We start from the raw sequence: 10,254 nt of genomic DNA on the forward strand, positions 1-10,254 counted from the left end.
ACCGCTGCCGCATCAGTGCCGCCACCAAAGATGAACTAAAATGTGGCTACAATATCACAACAGCGGTGATACCAGGAAGCTGCACTAAATATATCCAAGCCCCCGATGTGATCCCGAGTGCTCCCCCTGCCCCCCCCCCGCAATATAGACTAGGTCCAGATTGACTTGCTGTTTGGTCTGGAAGCGGACCTTGTTCCAGAATTTGAGAATCCCTAGCCTAGGGTGTTCTGGTACCAATAGTGCATTTCATTTGTACTCTGAAGTCAGGCATTGTGTTTGTTATGGCCAACTCATGACTAGCACAGAAGCCTAAAAAAAAAGCACCACTCTGGCAGGCTGTCCTCCGATTCACCCCGCTCTGGGATTCCATTGTTGCCCAAGTGAGCGGTAAAGAAGATCTGTAGTCCCCAGACGGTAAGGCCAGATACTTTGAACTGTGACCCATAGATTCCACCTGGCGCGTCTACACTGCGTCCCGGCGGCCGTCGCCAGCAATCGCAGCCACTTAAGACAATGCTTGTGATTCACTTTGTAGAAAATGTGACAGAAGCGACTCTCGGCTCTGCTCCGCCTAAAATATGTGCCAAGTCTAGTTTTGAACATTTTATTTTGGTAATTGTATCACATATAGGTCATACACATTTACATCACATAGACAAATACAGAACTTGTAGAGAATGTCCAAAATAAGGCCCTGAGGCCGGTCAAATCTGACTCCTATTAATTAATTCCTGTGTCTTCTTTTATGGACTTACGTTCACTCTACACAAGTATCAATCAGAGACGATGAGTTCAGTCAACCAAGTTTACTGAGTCCAGCATAAGAGTTACATTACAGCTGTGGGTTCACAAAACAGAGACTAAGTTTTCCTAGCAACAGACATAAAGTCAGGGCTCAGTCCACCAAGATCTCGTCCGAAGTTAGACCCGTCTTCTCCTTACCCAAATCTTTTATTGTCTTCCTGCAGGGCGGTGTCTTCTTGTCTCTAGGCATCTTGTCACGGTCCGCTGACCATGACCCTGGCCTTCTTCATAGTATGTGTGTGTAGTATATGACCATTCTATAACTTTCTATAAACTTTGTCCTAAAGGTTTGTTATAAGTGAGTCCTATGAACTTTACTCTACATTTACTGAGAACATCTGGAAATTGTTAACATGAGTAGAGGTCCCCCCAAGACAGAAGAGACCTTTTTTGGAGTTGTGCCAGATAACAGGCATTGATTGGTCAGTTATCCGATCCAATGGTATACTTACAAATCACGTCCTATGCTAATTCAATGCCTTGAGATATAAGTTTTGTCCACACAAAGAAAAGGCAGAGCGGCAACTTTTGAGGTTTGGGTTGGTCGTTCTCCAAGCTCTCTGCAGGAGTTTGTAAAATTGATGCTGAATCTTTGCTTGTAATAAACCTTTTTATAATCAAGAACAGTGTCGGCGGATTCCTCTTCATACAGCATCACAGCATTACTATTTAAGACACCACATGTGTGAATGTAGTTTTTGTGTTCTTTTTCCCCTTTTGGTGTGCTTGCTGTATGCTTGGTGTGTTTTGGTTTGCTGTCCGTCTCTGTGTTTTGTCTCTCCCTCATGCTCTGAAAGCCACAGGTGGGCGTGGCCACTGAGCTTCTGCATACACACCTGAGGCTCATCACACCACTCTGCACGCCTGCTCCTAATCAACTATCAACTCTCTTTATAAGCCAGGCCAACCTTCCAGTCTCCGCTGGATCGTTGAATCAACCAGTATGATTACAAGACTGCCAAATCAAAGAACTTTCCCTATTGTGAATAACTGTTTGCTAACTTGTTCTGTCCTGTCTCACCTCAGCCTACCATCCTGCTCTGTTCCTGAAAACCTGTTCTACCTGCCAGCTCCGCTAGACCCTGAGCTCTGGAGCCCGGATCCCATTCCCTCTCTGACTCATCTACCACCTGCCTCCCAAGCCTCATTCTGTTTGTTCAGTTCAATAAAATCACCTTAATTGCAACTAACCTCTGGTCTGCGTCTGAGTCCTGGTCACCAGTCTTGACACATCTTTCACAACACATGCCAGGGTTCAGGCCATCTGTGTTGCACAGCTTCCTTTTCTTAAAGTCATTTCCTGTTTTGTGTTTTACCCAACTGTGTGGTTCATATCATTTCGTACCATATAAGGCTTACTCTGTTTTAAAGACTTAAGCTTAACCTTCTGTGCATCTTTGTGCGGAGAATGCAAATGTGCCTCACCAGGCGTACTTTTAACCACTTCCTCTGACTGCACACCCTTTTACAATAAGCACAGTAACTTTAATTGCTAATATTCTACAAACTTACAACAGTAAAGCCCAACCCTCCCCCTCCCTCAAAAAGCCAACAAGCAAACAAAGAAGGTAAATACATGAAATAAAACATAGGCAAATCACAAGACAGAGTTTAAGTAAGTGACAGACCTACAGTTGTCGCCAGATCTATTTTTGACAGAGCTGCGGGGTGTTCAACAGGCCAGGCAGGAAGTGAAGGGGCTAGATCATCCGGTCAGTTTTCAAAATAAACTCCCTGTGCAGACTCCCGATCAGATATCCCATCACTACACTATTTTATAGTACTGAGACACAACCACAAATCTTTGATCTGAAAAAATACCAAAACAACAAGGTCTCCAAGTCAGGTAGGCAAAACGCTCCGCTTCTGAGACGTTCCTGTTGTTGTATGACGCATGTCGGACGATGGAACAAAACCACAGTGCAGCCGGATTGCGGCGGATCCATGGGAGTAAATTTCATCTGACAGTTTGGGGCGGACAATAAACATGAAATTTCTCATGAGCAATTTTTGAAGGGGATACAAATAATACAGCCAAAATTGTACTGGTACAGGATATGTGTAACGTTAGTTGTAGAACTCCAGTAAGAAGGCTGGCAAGCGATTTTATTCACTTTAAACATCGGATGAAGTGATTCTTTTCTATAATACAGATGATGCTGAACTGAGAACTGAACCCCCTAGCAAGCAAGCTAACTAACTAGCATTTTCTGTAACCAGTGAAAGCATGTTGGGTGGAATTAGCAAGCTATCTAACAATAACTAACTATCCAACATGCTACCAAAACAAGCTAGGTAACGTTATAACCGCTAACAGAGGATTCATGGAAAAATCTTTTGTCATGACTAATTTATTAAGGACACAGTGAAAATAATCACTTAACCCGATTTTAAAGTGAATAAAATAGCCTTGTCTACTAAGCTAATGGAGTTGCACAACAAACCTTAAGTTACTTAAGTTAACTATGTTCTCTCTCCCACCCAGCGCTGTCTCTCTTAACAACACAGCTCCCACTGAACTGGACCAGCGGTAAGGAAGGGGGGCTTAAGATGTTTTTTTTAACTTAAAATGCAATTTTTGCCCCGTTTATATTGTTTTACTACTGTTGGGGATTTCCTCCTCTGTGTCCCCCCTTTTGGGACAATGTGTCTGACTCGAAATAAAAGACCTATATATCCCTGCGCATTCCTTAAATTGGTATTACATTGATGCTAAGCCAGAGCCAAATAAGACGATAATAAGATAAGATAAAGTCAAATACAATTGTTTAATCAGTCAAGCATTGGAGTTACAATACACAGATCTGTGGGATCACAAAGCACACAGAGACAAAGTTTCCCTAACAACAGACAAAAATCCAGAGCCGGTCCATGCATCTCTAGACTGTCAGTGGAATTTTGGGGTAAAGGTAGTTGTTACATAATGCACGCATATGCATCTTAAGTTCAGCAGTTGAAAACTACAGATCTCAGTTTACTACTTTTGAAATGAAAAAACCAGGGCTGTCAGCATTAACGCGTTAATCGCATACCGGCATTTATTAATTTATTTTACACTTCACTCGGCTTTGCGTCATGCCTAACAGGCTACTATTTTGACCCTTTGCAGCACCGTTACTTATCATCAAGCTGCCACTTCCTCGTAACACATCCTGCTGCTGCAGGCTGCAGCATGATGGAGAAACACAGCAGCAATAACTCTGAATGGAGCTTTTTATTTTCCAAAACTCCCGGATGGCTCAGTAGACAAGTTGAAAGCCATTTGCACATTGTGTAAAGCCGAATTAAAATATCACCGAAGCACGTCAAGCTTGAGCTACTACCTACAAGCTAAGAATAGTAGTACAGTTAACGTGATGCTACCCGCTAGCATGCTACCCACTCAGGCAAAGCAGTATTTTGAAGAGTGCTATTTGCCGACCTGTTGATGAAACCAAATCCGCAAAAATTACTACAGCTCTTGCGAAACGGGTGGCAACTAACTGCAGACCTGTCAGCATCGTAGAGGACTCGGGTCTTAAAGACGTACTACGGTTGGCATGTTCTGACCCGTGTCATTGCCGTTGAGGGGGACAGCAGCCCCACACACAGCCTGTACGACACGGAGAAAGCAGCCACAGTGGAACTGCTGCAAGGTGCTGCAAACGCTGTCTCATTAACCGGTGATCACTGGACGTCAGTGAGTAATCAAAATTATTTAGGAGTTACTAAACACTATATTGACTTTGGTAAGGATAAGGATTTTTAATTTTTTAGTTAGATACTTGGAGGAATTGTGCAATAATGACAGATTCACACATTTTTCTTTTGTTTACACAATAAATAAATAATTACAAATCTAAAAATCAAGTTCATAAAGTAACTTTCTTTGCATTCATTTGATTCCCAATCAAGATCCACTGGTAAGAATTGCTTTCGATTGTTAATATGTACTTAAAAACTGTTCTGAAATGCAAAATAATAGAATTTTAATCATGTGATAAAATATGCATTGAAACATTGATTGAGGGGTGGTGAAAATATTCTGTTAAATATAAGGAAACATTTTGGTATTAACTTGACCCATCTGTGCCAATTTCTAAATTCAAAATGAGGAGAAGTTAAAATCAAAAACTTATTGTATTTAACATTTATGATGGCAAAACCTTTCTCAACTGGAACGATTGTGACAGAAATTTCCGAATCTCTTTAGACTGCACGCCATAAATAATGGGGTTAAGGCAGCCGGGGATGATGTGAAACAAAATAGCGGACAGTTTTCTGTAGTCTGAATACTGAGGGAAGCGATGCAGGATGATGATCAGCGTTCCACTTCACAACATAATTAGATATGCAAAGAGATGAGTGCTGCAGGTCTTCAAGGCTTTACTGTTCAGAGACTTGTTGTTACTCATCAGACAGACTACTGTAATCTTAGTATAGGTGAGAACCGTACTGCCTATTGAACCTGTGACCAAAACTACCACGAAAGCGAGGCCATAGACATTATTAATAGACACATTCTCACAGGAGAGTTTAAACAGTGAGGCATTGTCACAGTAAGGATTTGTGATCAGAGTCCTGCATCGGTTCAGCCGTATGGTCAGACCGAGCAGAATCCCGACCAACACAAAGGCCACTCCCCAGGCACAAACTGTCAGCTTAATCACCATTTTGTTGGTCATTATGGCAGCATAGCGCAGGGGATTACAGATGGCCACATATCTGTCAAAGGCCATAATCATGAGCGCTGTGTGGGAAGTGGTGCCAAATACGTGTGTTGTAAAAGCTTGGACCAAACATTCATTATAAGTGATAATACGCTCAGAGGGAGGACGCAACATGTCTAAAAGCAAACGAGGCACCATGATAGAATTTCCAAGTACATCATTTACAGGCAGGTTGCAAAAAAGCAGATACATGGGCTGGTGAAGATTTTTGTCAATGAAAATCAGAACAGCAATACCTACATTTGCTACAATTATAAACAGGTAGGAGAAAAAGAAAAAGAGAGACAGGGTACGTAGACTCTTTTGAAACAATTAACCCCTCCAGTTGGAGGGTAAAGCTGTTGTAGGTGTAGTTTTCCATTAACCTAAAACAAACGACACAAAAGAGAATGCTGATTCATCACATAAGTCACAAGATCGTTCAATACAACATCTGTGAATGTAAACCGAGGAAAGAACTGAAATAGTTAAGTGATGAGATAATTAAAAGTATTTAAATGTTATCTTTAATTTCTCTTGGCTTGCCTGCAGTCATCAAACACTCTCTAGCCAACCTTCTGCCAGAAGTTCACAACCTCTGTCTCAGTTTTAAAACAGATGTAGGTAAGTGTGACGAAACATCAAATCGTCAAGCTGGTAGCCATAGGCAACACTGCTGAACTAATGGATGGAGGTTGGCAGTATTTGTTGTTGGGTAATTCAAATGTATTTTTATTTTTTTTATTTAACATTTATTTAACCTTTATTTAACCAGGTAGGCCGTTGAGAACAGGTTCTCATTTGCAACGGCGACCTGGTCAAGAAAAGCATAAGTATGCAAGACATACAGTTTCACATTCAATATAATACAAGAATACAGAATACAATAGTCTGGATACAGTGCAGATTAAGTAGGCATAACAAAGCCCGCGCAAAGTAAAGTGTAAAGGAAGTCGATGGATATGCGAAAGTGATATGGTAATAACACAATATACATGAATAGACAGTCTATATCACTGCTGAAATGTAGTGAAGAGTCAATATACAGTTAGTGCAGATTGTGGTCTAGATAGTGATGTAGATCAGTAAATGGACCAAAAATGTATAACAACAAAGGTGAGCGGAATAACAGTTGAGCATGCCAGGGCAGATGAATAGTGCAAAAGAGCGTAACCAGATATGATATGATAGCCGGGCAGGTGAAGATGTGCATATGAGCAAATATGCAGTGGGGCATGACAAAGATACTAGAATAAAGGTGTGCAAAACAGTGCATGAATGATGGAGAACAGTTACCATGTACAGTGATCGGACAGGAGCTCAGACAGACGTACTTTAAAGGCAGTAAGTGGGATAAAGATTGTGAGTTTCAGGGTTTTTTGTAATTCATTCCAGTCATTTGCAGCTGATGACTAGAAGGAGTGGTGACCAAAGGAGGTGTGGGCTTTAGGGGTGACCAAGGAGATGTAACTGCTTGAGCGAAAGCTGCGGGTGAGTAAAGCTATTGTGACCAGTGAGCTTAGGTACAGCGGGGCTTTGCCTAGCACGGACTTGAAATAAATGAGTAAATGAGTTGGTACCAGTGAGTTAAGCGTTGAGTGTGTAACGAGGGCCAGACAACTAATGCAAAGAGGTTGCAGTGGTGAGTGTTATAAGGGGATCTGTTCACAAAACATATGGCACTATGGTAGACAGCATCCAGTTTTTTTCAGGAGAGAGATTGAGGCAGTTCTGTACATCAATGAAATCGAGAATTGGTAAAATTGTCATTTTCACCAAGGCGAGTTTGGCAGCATGAGTGAAGGAGGCCCTGTTGCGGAAGAGGAAACCAATCCTAGACTTAACTTTAGATTGAAGGTGGTTGGTTGAATGTGTTGCTGGAAGGAGAGGGAACTGTCTAACCAGACACTGAAGTATTTGTACATTGCCACATTTTCTAATTCCAACCAATCGAGCGTGGTAATGCTAATTGGATGGGCAGGGGTGGGCAGCGATCGATTGCAATGTATGAACTTGGTTTTGCCAGAGTTTAGAAGTAATTTGAGGTTTCAGAAGGAGTGCTGAATGGCATTGAAGCTCTCCTGGAGGTTTGATAGCACAGTATCCAATGAGGGGCCAAATGTGTACAGGATGGTGTCGTCTGCACATAGATGGGTTTGAGAATTCCCGACAGAAAGAGCCACATCACTGATGTATAGGGACAAAAGAGTTGGCCTGAGAATCGAACCTTGTGGCACTCCCATAGAGACATCCATAGGTCCAGAAAACAGGCCCTCAGATTTAACGCACTGGACCCTATCAGAAAAATAATTATTGAACCATGCGAAGCAGTTATGACATAACCTAAGGTTGTTGAGTATGTCAATAAGAATACGATGGTTAACAGAGTCAAAGGCCTTGGACAGATCAATGTAGACGGCTGCACAGGAATGCTTTTTGTCAATGGAGGCTGTGATGTCGTTTATGACCTTGAGAGTGGCCGTGGTACAGCCAGGACCGGCACGGAAGCCAGATTGCGTAGTGGAAAGGACACGGTGGGATTCAAGATGGTTTGTAATCTGTTTATTGACCAAGCTTTTGTCACGGTCCGCTGACCGTGACCCTGGCCTTCTTCATAGTATGTGTGTGAATGTAGTTTTTGTGTTCTTTTTCCCCTTTTGGTGTGCTTGCTGTATGCTTGGTGTGTTTTGGTTTGCTGTCCGTCTCTGTGTTTTGTCTCTCCCTCATGCTCTGAAAGCCACAGGTGGGCGTGGCCACTGAGCTCCTGCATACACACCTGAGGCTCATCACACCACTCTGCACGCCTGCTCCTAATCAACTATCAACTCCTTTTATAAGCCAGGCCAACCTTCCAGTCTCCGCCGGATCGTTGAATCAACCACCTACCATCCTGCTCTGTGACTGAAAACCTGTTCTACCTGCCAGCTCCGCTAGACCCTGAGCTATGGAGCCCGGATCCCATTCCCTCTCTGACTCATCCGGACCACCTGCCTCCCTAACCACATTCTGTTTGTTCAGTTCAATAAAATCACCTTAATTGCAACTAACCTCTGGTCTGCGTCTGAGTCCTGGTCACCGGCCCTGACAGCTTTCAAGCATTTTCGAAAGACAGGGTAAGATAGCTATGGGTCTATAGCAGTTTGGGTCAAGTGTGTCTCCCCCTTTGAAGACAGGGATGACTGACCAATCTCTGGGAATTTCTGAAGATGCGAGAGACAGTTTAAACAGGTTGGTAATGGGAGAAGCAATAATCTTTGCAGATAATTTTAGGAAATTGGGGTCCAGGTTGTCTAGCCCAGCTAATTTGTATGGGTGAAGATTTTGCAACTCTCTCAACACATCAGCTGTCAGGATTGGGGTGAAGGAGAAGCGTGGTGGGGGGTGTGGGCATGTAGCTGCGAGGGTTGTAGAGCAGTTTGCTGGGGGCCGGCCACCAGATGGAAAGCATGAACAGCTTCAGCGAAATGCTTAGTGAATTTCTCTATCATAAACTTATCGGTATTGATATTATTACCTAATTTCAGAGCTGTGGGCAGCTGAGATGAGGTGTTTTTGTTGTCCATCATTTCTACAGTGTCCCAGAACTTTTTTGAATTGGTACTGCAAGAAGCAAATTTCAGTTTGAAGTAGTGAGCCTTAGCTACCCTAACTGCCTGAGTGTACCAGTTCCTGGCTGCTTTAAAGACTTGCATGTTATGGGGGTTGCACGAGGCTAATGCAGTTCGCCACAGGATGTTTTTATGTTGAGGGTGGTTAGCTCTGGAGTGAACCAGGGGCTATATGTGCTCTTGGTTCTAAACTTTTTAAATGGGGCATGCTTATTTAAGACAGAGAGGTAATCAGTTTTGAATGACATCCAGGCATCCTCCACTGTCGGAATGAGGTTAATGCTCTCCCAAGCTACATGGTTGAGGTCAGTCAGAAAGGCTTGTTCACAGAAGTGTTTTAGACAACGTCTGACAGAGATGAGTTGTGGATGTTTGACCGCGGACCCATTACGGATGCATGCAATCAGGCAATGATCACTGAGATCCTGGTTAAAGACAGCTGGGGTGTATTTAGAGGGCAGGTTGGTCAGGCTGATATCAATGAGGGTGCCCACGTTTACGGATTTGAGGTTGTATCTCGTAGGTTCGTTTATAATTTGTGTGAGGTTGAGGGCATCAAGATTAGCAAGAAGAATGGCTGGGGGGTTGAGTATATCCAGGTTGAAATATTCTGCAGTTAGGAAAATGGTGTCCAGGGCACAGCTGGGGCTGAGGGGGGTCTGTAACAAGCAGCAACAGTTAAAGCCTTATTCCTAGAGAGTTGGATTTTTAAAAGCAGAAGCTCAAATTGTTTGGTACAGGCCTGGATAGGATGACCGAGCTCTGTAAGCTCTCTCTACAGTATATTGCAACACCTCCCCCTTTAGCAGTTCTATCTTGAGGGAAAATGTCATAATTGGAGATAAATATTTATTGGGGGATTTCCTAAGCCAGGATTCAGACACGGCTAGAATATCAAGGTTGGCTGAATGAGCAAGGGAGGTGAATAAATCAAGTTTAGGGAGCAGACTTCTGATGTTAAGGTGCATCAAGCCAAGACTTTTGCGATTGCAGAAATCAGTGAATGAAAGCACCTGAGGAGTAGGGAAGGCATTAGGGCCTGGATTTGGCTCTATGTCTCCAGAGGAGCAGAGGAGAAGTAGGATAAGCATGTGGCCCATGGCCTTAAAAACTGGTTGTTTACTCTGACTAGTGTAGTGAAATAAAGTTATGGG

The 10,254-nt window shown here is 43.0% G+C and overlaps 1 pseudogene; it reads right to left on the reverse strand.

The window, feature by feature from the left end:
• Positions 1-4,934: 4,934 nt before the first annotated feature.
• LOC116060390 lies at positions 4,935-5,874 on the reverse strand (annotated as a pseudogene).
• Between the last annotated feature and the right edge of the window lie 4,380 nt (positions 5,875-10,254).

The sequence above is a fragment of the Sander lucioperca genome, chromosome 13 (genome assembly GCF_008315115.2).
Source record: "Sander lucioperca isolate FBNREF2018 chromosome 13, SLUC_FBN_1.2, whole genome shotgun sequence".
NCBI classification, from domain to species: Eukaryota; Metazoa; Chordata; class Actinopteri; order Perciformes; family Percidae; genus Sander; species Sander lucioperca.